Source organism: Heteronotia binoei, chromosome 18 (assembly GCF_032191835.1).
Source record: "Heteronotia binoei isolate CCM8104 ecotype False Entrance Well chromosome 18, APGP_CSIRO_Hbin_v1, whole genome shotgun sequence".
Taxonomy (NCBI): Eukaryota; Metazoa; Chordata; class Lepidosauria; order Squamata; family Gekkonidae; genus Heteronotia; species Heteronotia binoei.
The window spans coordinates 3,441,073-3,449,729 of NC_083240.1; positions in this window are offsets into that span (position 1 = coordinate 3,441,073).

Genomic DNA, 8,657 nt, shown 5'->3' on the forward strand with positions numbered 1-8,657 from the left:
GCCAGGGACAAGTAGCTGTATTCTGCCAGGCCTGGTCTGAACAGAACAGAACAGACTTTCCAGTGTGCTGCAAACAATTGTTACAACACATCTCCTGGGATTTCCCACCCCCCCTCAGCCCTTACTCACTCTCATCATCACCGTGGGACATTCCCCTTGCCCCGTCCAGAACCTCAGGGGCACCAGCAGACGTCTCTTTGTGCCCGCTTCTCTGATCTTGTCAGGGAAAGGTTCTGCTTTGTGGTCCCCTGGTAGCTGGCACACGCCGGACGCTGAAAATCCCTGCCAAGGAGCGCTGAACCACCTGAGTCGCTGTAAGCGGCTTAAGGCCCACGATTAAAGATGTCGCCGTGGCTCCAGATGTCCGGGGGAGGGAGAAGCTTTGATCTGCATCTAATTGGAGCCTCCCTCCTCCAGACAGGCTACGGAAAGTAGCTCCAAACGAGGCAATCACGTTTGCCATGAAAAAAACACAACGGGAGGATGTTCAACCTGCAGTTTAACCGCTCTTTTTCCACCGCACCACTAAGCACCAATAACAGGGAGGGGACAGGCTAAACACACGGGGGACGGCTGTTGCCTTCCTCCACTTCTTGTGGGGCTTCCAGAGAACAGTGGAGGGGCTGTGGCTCAGTGGCAGAGAGGCAGTTTGGTGTAGTGGTTAAGTGCGTGGACTCTTATCTGAGGCCATCTAGCCTCTGTTTAAAAACCTCCAAGGAAGGAGAGCCCACCACCTCCCGAGGAAGCCTGTTCCACTGAGGAACCGCTCTAACGGTCAGGAAGTTCTTCCTAATGTTGAGCCAGAATTTTTTTTGATTTAATTTCAACCCATTGGTTCTGGTCTGATCTTCTGGGGCCACAGAAAATAATTCCACACCATCCTCTCTAGGACAGCCCTTCAAGTACTTGAAGATGGTGATCCCATCACCTCTCAGCCGCCTCCTCTCCAGGCTAAACATCCCCAGCTCCTTCAACCTTTCCTCATAGGACTTGGTCTCCAGACCCCTCACCATCTTTGTCACCCTCCTCTGGACCCGTTCCAGCTTGTCTATATCCTTCTTAAAATGTGGTGCCCAAAACTGAACACAAGACTCCAGGTGAGGTCTTACCAGAGCAGAGTAAAGCGATACCATCACATCATGTGATCTGGACACTAGACTTCTGTTGATACAGCCCAAAATTGCATTTGCCTTTTTAGCCACCGCATCACGCTGTTGGTGATGCTTTAACTTTAAATTTAAACTTGAAGCTGCCTAATACTGAATCAGACCCTTGGTCCATCAGCTCTGAGAGAACTAATGACTGTTCCAAAATCACCTAGCTGGCTTCATGTGGAGGAGCGGGGAATCAAACCCGGGTCTCCAGCTGTTAACCCCTACACCAAACTGGAAGCCACTGCCAGTGTGAGTAGGCAAGACCAAAGGGCTGAGAAGGCAGCTTCAGGGAACGGTGTCTATATGTCACTGGCTGGTGACGTCTTAGAACAAGATTTCGGAGGACCCTTGGTATGATCCACCAGGGCCATCCTTAGGGTGTTTTTTCCTTTCTTAGAACAAGATTTCGGAGGACCCTTGGTATGATCCACCAGGGCCATCCTTAGGGTGTTTTTTCCTTTCTTGATAGTTCATGGAGGATGGATCACGATTAATAACTAGAATCTTTGGGTTTAGAGGCACTCTGCCTTTAAATGATGGGAAATGAACAGCAGAGAGCTGCTGCCTTCCAGAAAATATCTAGCCAGCCCTATGCTGGATTAGATGCACCTTTGCCCTCATCTAGCAAAGGCTGGCCCTTGCATTTGGTGAAGCAACATGTACCGGGTGCAAATTAAACCACCAACACCACTGGCTTACCTGACATGGTGTTGCCACGTAAACGAGGTGGGATGTTTTCTTTCCTTCTGCCCCTCATGACCTTGTGGGGGTTCTCCATGCTGATGTCGTTCCACCTTCAACGCTTCAGACTAGAGGAAGGCCATTCCAGCCGGATCTTGCACCAAACACCTGGGAAATTAAAGGGGCAGAAGGAGAGTCAGACAGGGCCTCGAAAAACCCCTCCCCAGAGGAAGAAGATATTGGATTTATATCCCGCCCTCCACTCCGAAGAGTCTCAGAGCGGCTCACAATCTTCTTTACCTTCCTCCCCCACAACAGACACCCTGTGAGGTGGGTGGGGCTGGAGAGGGCTCTCCCAGCAGCTGCCCTTTCAAGGACAACCTCTGCCAGAGCTATGGCTGACCCAAGGCCATGCCAGCAGTTGCAAGTGGAGGAGTGGGGAATCAAACCCGGTTCTCCCAGATAAGAGAGCTCTGGCTGACCCATGGCCATTCCAGCAGGTGCAAGTGGAGGAGTGGGGAATCAAACCCTGTTCTCCCAGATAAGAGTCTCCGCACTTAACCACTATGGCTGACCCAAGGCCATTCCAGCAGGTGCAAGTGGAGGAGTGGGGAATCAAACCCAGTTCTCCCAGATAAGAGTCCGCTCACTTCACCACTATGGCTGCCCCAAGGCCATTCCAGCAGCTGCAAGTGGAGGAGTGGGGAATCAAACCCGGTTCTCCCAGATAAGAGTCTGCTCACTTCACCACTATGGCTGCCCCAAGGCCATTCCAGCAGCTGCAAGTGGAGGAGTGGGGAATCAAACCCAGTTCTCCCAGATAAGAGTCTGCTCACTTAACCACTATGGCTGCCCCAAGGCCATTACAGCAGCTGCAAGTGGAGGAGTGGGGAATCAAACCCGGTTCTCCCAGATAAGAGTCTGCTCACTTCACCACTATGGCTGCCCCAAGGCCATTCCAGCAGCTGCAAGTGGAGGAGTGGGGAATCAAACCCGGTTCTCCCAGATAAGAGTCCGCTCACTTAACCACTATGGCTGCCCCAAGGCCATTCCAGCAGCTGCAAGTGGAGGAGTGGGGAATCAAACCCGGTTCTCCCAGATAAGAGTCTGCTCACTTCACCACTATGGCTGCCCCAAGGCCATTCCAGCAGCTGCAAGTGGAGGAGTGGGGAATCAAACCCGGTTCTCCCAGATAAGAGTCTGCTCACTTCACCACTATGGCTGCCCCAAGGCCATTCCAGCAGCTGCAAGTGGAGGAGTGGGGAATCAAACCCAGTTCTCCCAGATAAGAGTCTGCTCACTTAACCACTATGGCTGCCCCAAGGCCATTACAGCAGCTGCAAGTGGAGGAGTGGGGAATCAAACCCGGTTCTCCCAGATAAGAGTCTGCTCACTTCACCACTATGGCTGCCCCAAGGCCATTCCAGCAGCTGCAAGTGGAGGAGTGGGGAATCATACCCGGTTCTCCCAGATAAGAGTCCGCACACTTAACCACTACACCAAACTGGCTCTCCTACACCTCAACTGAAGGCCGATTTCCCACTCACCTTACGCCACTCTCACGTGTGTCTTCTCAGCGTGGCTTCCTTCCGATTTCACGCTATCTGCCCCGGGGCTGCAGCAAGCATCGGTGTTTTCGCGCAGCAAACAGAAACTGGTTTGTAGCAGTTTCTGTTTGCTGCGTGAAAACTCCAACGCTTGCTGCAGCCCCGGGGCAGATAGCGTGAAATTGGAAGGAAGCCGTGCTGAGAAGACGAACATGAGAGCGGCGTAAGGTGAGTGCGAAATCAGCTGAAGCCTCTTCTGTTTCTGCATCTTTGTCTCACTCTTCCTCCAAGGGGTTTTGGGCCAGCACATCAAGCTCTCCTCCCCCATCCCATCACAACAAGTGGATGAGAGCTGGCCCAAGGTCACTCAGCAAGCTCTGTAGCAAATCAAGGATTCGAACCTGGGTCTTCCAGATCCCAAATCTGACATGCAAGCTGCTACATCACACTGACTCTTTCTGATGGCTCTCCCCCTCCCCATCATGCCACCCCCAGGCCCAAGGGTCACTCTTCTGGGAGCTCGGCTTTCTCCCCCGTTTTTCTTTCTGTGCTATTTGTCTGTTTGATTGCTATGGATTTCATATTTTAAATGACTGAGCATTGATGTTTCTACTGCTGGCTTTTTAAATATTGTTTTTAACGACAAACGTGAGAACCTAAAAGATGTGTGTGTGTGTTAAATAAATACACACAAGAGCTGGAATGGGTGGGGGCTAAGCAGCCGGGGAGAAGAGGATTCAAAGCGCTGCATGAGGGAACCAGAGAGCAAATTGCTACTTCTCAGCCTTGGTTTATTAACCTGTAAAATGGTTACAACAGCTCCAGACCCACAAAAGCTACAGCCCGCAGGAAGCGGACAGCACCCAACACTTTTGAGTCCGGTGGCACCTTTAAGACCAACGAAGTTCAATTCATGCACACACACGCTTATAGCCTTTATAAAATTTAATTGGGCTTAACAGCGCCACTAGGCTCAAACCTTGTTCTACAGCGTGTAGCAGCTTCAGAAGAAGACTGCTGATAACACCCTAGAACTTTCAGCAGTTATCGTTGGTGTTTTTTCTGGCAGAAAAGGCCATAGGTGGGTTACAGCGGCACCTTTAAGGCCAAACTTTGCCACTGGTCTCAGACTGTTCTGCTGCTTCAGGCCAAGGCGGCTGTTCACATGAATCCAGCATCCCACACCACGATGCAAAGCACCAGTCCTTCATACATAAGAACATAAGAGAAGCCATGTTGGATGAGGCTAATGGCCCATCCAGTCCAACACTCTGTGTCACAGAAGAACGTAAGAGAAGCCATGTTAGATCAGGCCAATGGCCCACCCAGTCCAACACTCTGCATCACATAAGAACATAAGAGAAGCCATGTTAGATCAGGCCAATGGCCCACCCAGTTCAATACTCTGTGTCACATAAGAGAAGCCCTGTTGAATCAGGCTAATGGCCCATCCAGTCCAACACTCTGTGTCACATAAGAACATAAGAGAAGCCCTGTTGGATCAGGCTAATGGCCCATCCAGTCCAACACTCTGTGTCACATAAGAACATAAGAGAAGCCATGTTGGATCAGGCTAATGGCCCATCCAGTCCAACACTCTGTGTCACATAAGAACATAAGAGAAGCCATGTTGGATCAGGCCAATGGCCCACCCAGTCCAACACTCTGTGTCACATAAGAGAAGCCCTGTTGAATCAGGCTAATGGCCCATCCAGTCCAACACTCTGTGTCACATAAGAACATAAGAGAAGCCATGTTAGATCAGGCCAATGGCCCACCCAGTCCAACACTCTGTGTCACATAAGAGAAGCCCTGTTGAATCAGGCTAATGGCCCATCCAGTCCAACACTCTGTGTCACATAAGAACATAAGAGAAGCCATGTTGGATCAGGCCAATGGCCCATCCAGTCCAACACTCTGTGTCACATAAGAACATAAGAGAAGCCATGTTGGATCAGGCCAATGGACCATCCAGTCCAACACTCTGTGTCACATAAGAACATAAGAGAAGCCATGTTAGATCAGGCCAATGGCCCACCCAGTCCAACACTCTGTGTCACATAAGAGAAGCCCTGTTGAATCAGGCTAATGGCCCATCCAGTCCAACACTCTGTGTCACATAAGAACATAAGAGAAGCCATGTTGGATCAGGCTAATGGCCCATCCAGTCCAACACTCTGTGTCACACAGTGGCCAATATATGTGTGCGTGTGTTTTTCCCTGCAGCCACTGTGGCCGGACCTGCCTGTCCCGCATTGGTCTTGTCAGCCACCAGCGAGCCTGCAACAGACGTGGAGCACTGCACCTTTCTTAAATCTTCGTTCGCGAAGTCAAGCCGAGAGAGAGAGAGAGAGAGAGAGAGAAAGAGAGAGAGTGTGTACACACACACACACACACACACATATATATACTGTGGCTAACAGCCACTGATGGACCTCTGTTCCATATTTTTATCCAATCCCCTCTTAAAGCTGTCTGTGCTTGTAGCCGCCACCACCTCCTGTGGCAGTGAATCCCACATGTTAATCACGCTTTGGGTGAAGAAGGACTTCCTTTTATCCGTTTTGACCTGACTGCTCAGCAATTTCATCGAATGCCCACGAGTTCTTGTATTGTGAGAAAGGGAGAAAAAGTCCTTCTTTCTCTACTTTCTCCATACCGTGCATAATGTAACCTCTATTGTAATACCTTGGTGCTCGTTCACCCACGCCTCGCCCCAGGCTCTTTAGGTCTTCCTTCCAAACTAGTCTTGCCATCCATGAGGACTAGAAACTCATTTTTTAAAAAATAAATAAATTAGCTGACCCTGTTCAGGCCTCCGCTGGATCCAATGGCCATCGAGGCCGGCGCCTCTGGTCAACGCAGCGATCTCCCTGCAAACGGACCAAGGCCGAAGGGGGCTGCAGCGGCGCCAGGCGAGGAAAGGCGCTTTCCGTTGCGCTCCCTCCGCGGCTTCCACCTTCGAACCGCCGGCCTTGCAACGGGGGGCAGCCAAGGGGGAGCGGAGGGCGGCGGCGCAGAGCTTCTCGGGGGCCCCGGCAGGGAGGCCTCGAGGGACGAGGCGCGGGAGGGCTTTTTCTGAGTCCCCTAAAGGATGCACTTTGCAACTTGGTGTTTGCTGTTCTCACGCAGGGAACAGCCCATTTCGCTCTTCTCACACGGTGAGAATCCAGTCGCAAAACGCATGCTTTAGCTGAACAAAGCAGGCGTCAAGTGCACCTTTAAGACCAACCAATTTTGATTTAGAACGTCAGCTTTCGTGCGCTCTTAAACCCACTTCCTCAGACGAGGAATCCGGCACAGTGAGCAAAGCCCTACATAGCTGAGCAGAGCCATACAGAGCTGGTAGGCAGTGGCCCAGAATGCAACATGGTACAGATTTAAGAACCAACGACAGTGAAGTGAAATTATCTGGTAGGCGGTGGTTTAGAATGCAAAACGGTACAATGACAGAATAGTAAAATTAACAACTTGAGCAAACCTTTGATCTGAGCAGGAGCATGCGAAAGCAACAAAACAGTAGTGTGTCAAAATGTGAGATTGTCTGTCAATGACACTGGGAGATGGTTCATATACATACATACTAGATTACATATATTGAACCCATCTCCCATTGCCATTGACAATCTCACATTCTGACATACTGCTGTTTTGTTGCTTTCACCTGCTCCTGCTACTCAGATCAAAGTTTTGCTCAATTTGTTAATTTTACTATTCTGTCATTGCACCATTTTACATTCTAACCCACCGCCTACCAGATAATTTTACTTCACTGTCGTTGGTTCTTGAATCTGTACCATGTTGCATTTTGGGCCACTGTCTACCAGCTCTGTACGGCTCTGCTCAGCTCTGTACGGCTTTGCTCACTGTGCCGGATTCCTCATCTGATGAAGTGGGCTTAAGAGCACATGAAAGCTGACGTTCTTAATAAGAATGGGTTGGTCTTAAAGGTGCAACTCGACTCCTGCTTTGTTCAACTGCTTCAGACCAACACAGCTAGCTGCCTATGCACATTCTTTAGCGCTATGTGAAATAGTGTTGTGTCCTTCTGGCCTCCGAAATTCCGCACCTCCTATTGAGCAGGACAGGACTGGACCGTCAGTGAGAGCCTGTGGCGTAGCGGCTAGAGCGGGAGTAGCCAAACTTGCTTAATGTAAAAGCCACATAGAATAAATGTTAGATATTTGTGAGCTGCAAGACAGGAAGGAAGGGGGAGAGAGGGAGGAAGGGAGAGAGAGGTGGAAAGAAAGCAAGTTTAAATGCTGGTGGCTTGGAGAAGTGGGGGCTTCAAGAGAAGAAGAAGAATTACAGATTTATACCCCGCCCTTCTCTCTGGGTGAGGTCGGCCGGCCACCTGTTGTTTGGGCGATCCATGTTGGGAAATTTCTGGCTGGAACCTGGGCGGTGCAGGGACCTCAGCAGGGTGTCGTCATCAAGGCAACCCCTGCAAAGCAGCCGTTTTCTCCAGGGGAACTGACCTCTGCCATCCAGCAATCAGCTGTAAGTCTAGGTCTCCAGGCCCCACCTGGAGGCTGGCAACCTACTTAGTTGCAAGAATCAGCCATGAGAATAACATGAGTCACTTTGGGGAGAAAAAGTGGGCTACAAGTCAAAACACCAGTCTCATGGGTCATAGAGTTGGAAGGTGCACTCAGGGTCATCTAGTCCAACCCCCTGCACAATGCAAGAAACTCACAAATACCTACTCCTAAGTTCACAGTATCAGTGTTGTTGTCAGATGGCCATCCAGCCTCTGTTTATAAACCTCCAAGGAAAGAGAACCCACCACCTCCCGAAGAAGCCTGTTCCACTGAGGAACCGCTCTAATCGTCAGGAAGTTCTTCCTAATGTTGAGCCAGAAACTCTTCTGATTTAATTTCAACCCGTTGGTTCTGGTCCTACCTTCCGGAGCCACCATCCTCCATATGACAGCCCTTCAAGTTCTCAAAGATGGTGATCCTATCACCTCTCAGCCGCCTCCTCTGCAGGCTAAACATGCCCAGCTCCCTCAACCTCTCTTCATAGGGCTTGGTCTCCAGACCCCTCACCATCTTCATCACCCTCCTCTGGACCCCTTCCAGCTCATCCCCTTTGCAAGCAACGAGTTGTTACCGACCCATGGGGTGACGTCACATCATGTTTTCTTGGCAGGCTTTTTACAGGGTGGTTTGCCATTGCCTTCCCCAGACTAGGGCGCACCAAAGAGTGGGAGAGGGCAGCATCCTCTCTGGCTAAGCCTTCCCAACAAACTCGTAACATGACCTGGGCAAACCAC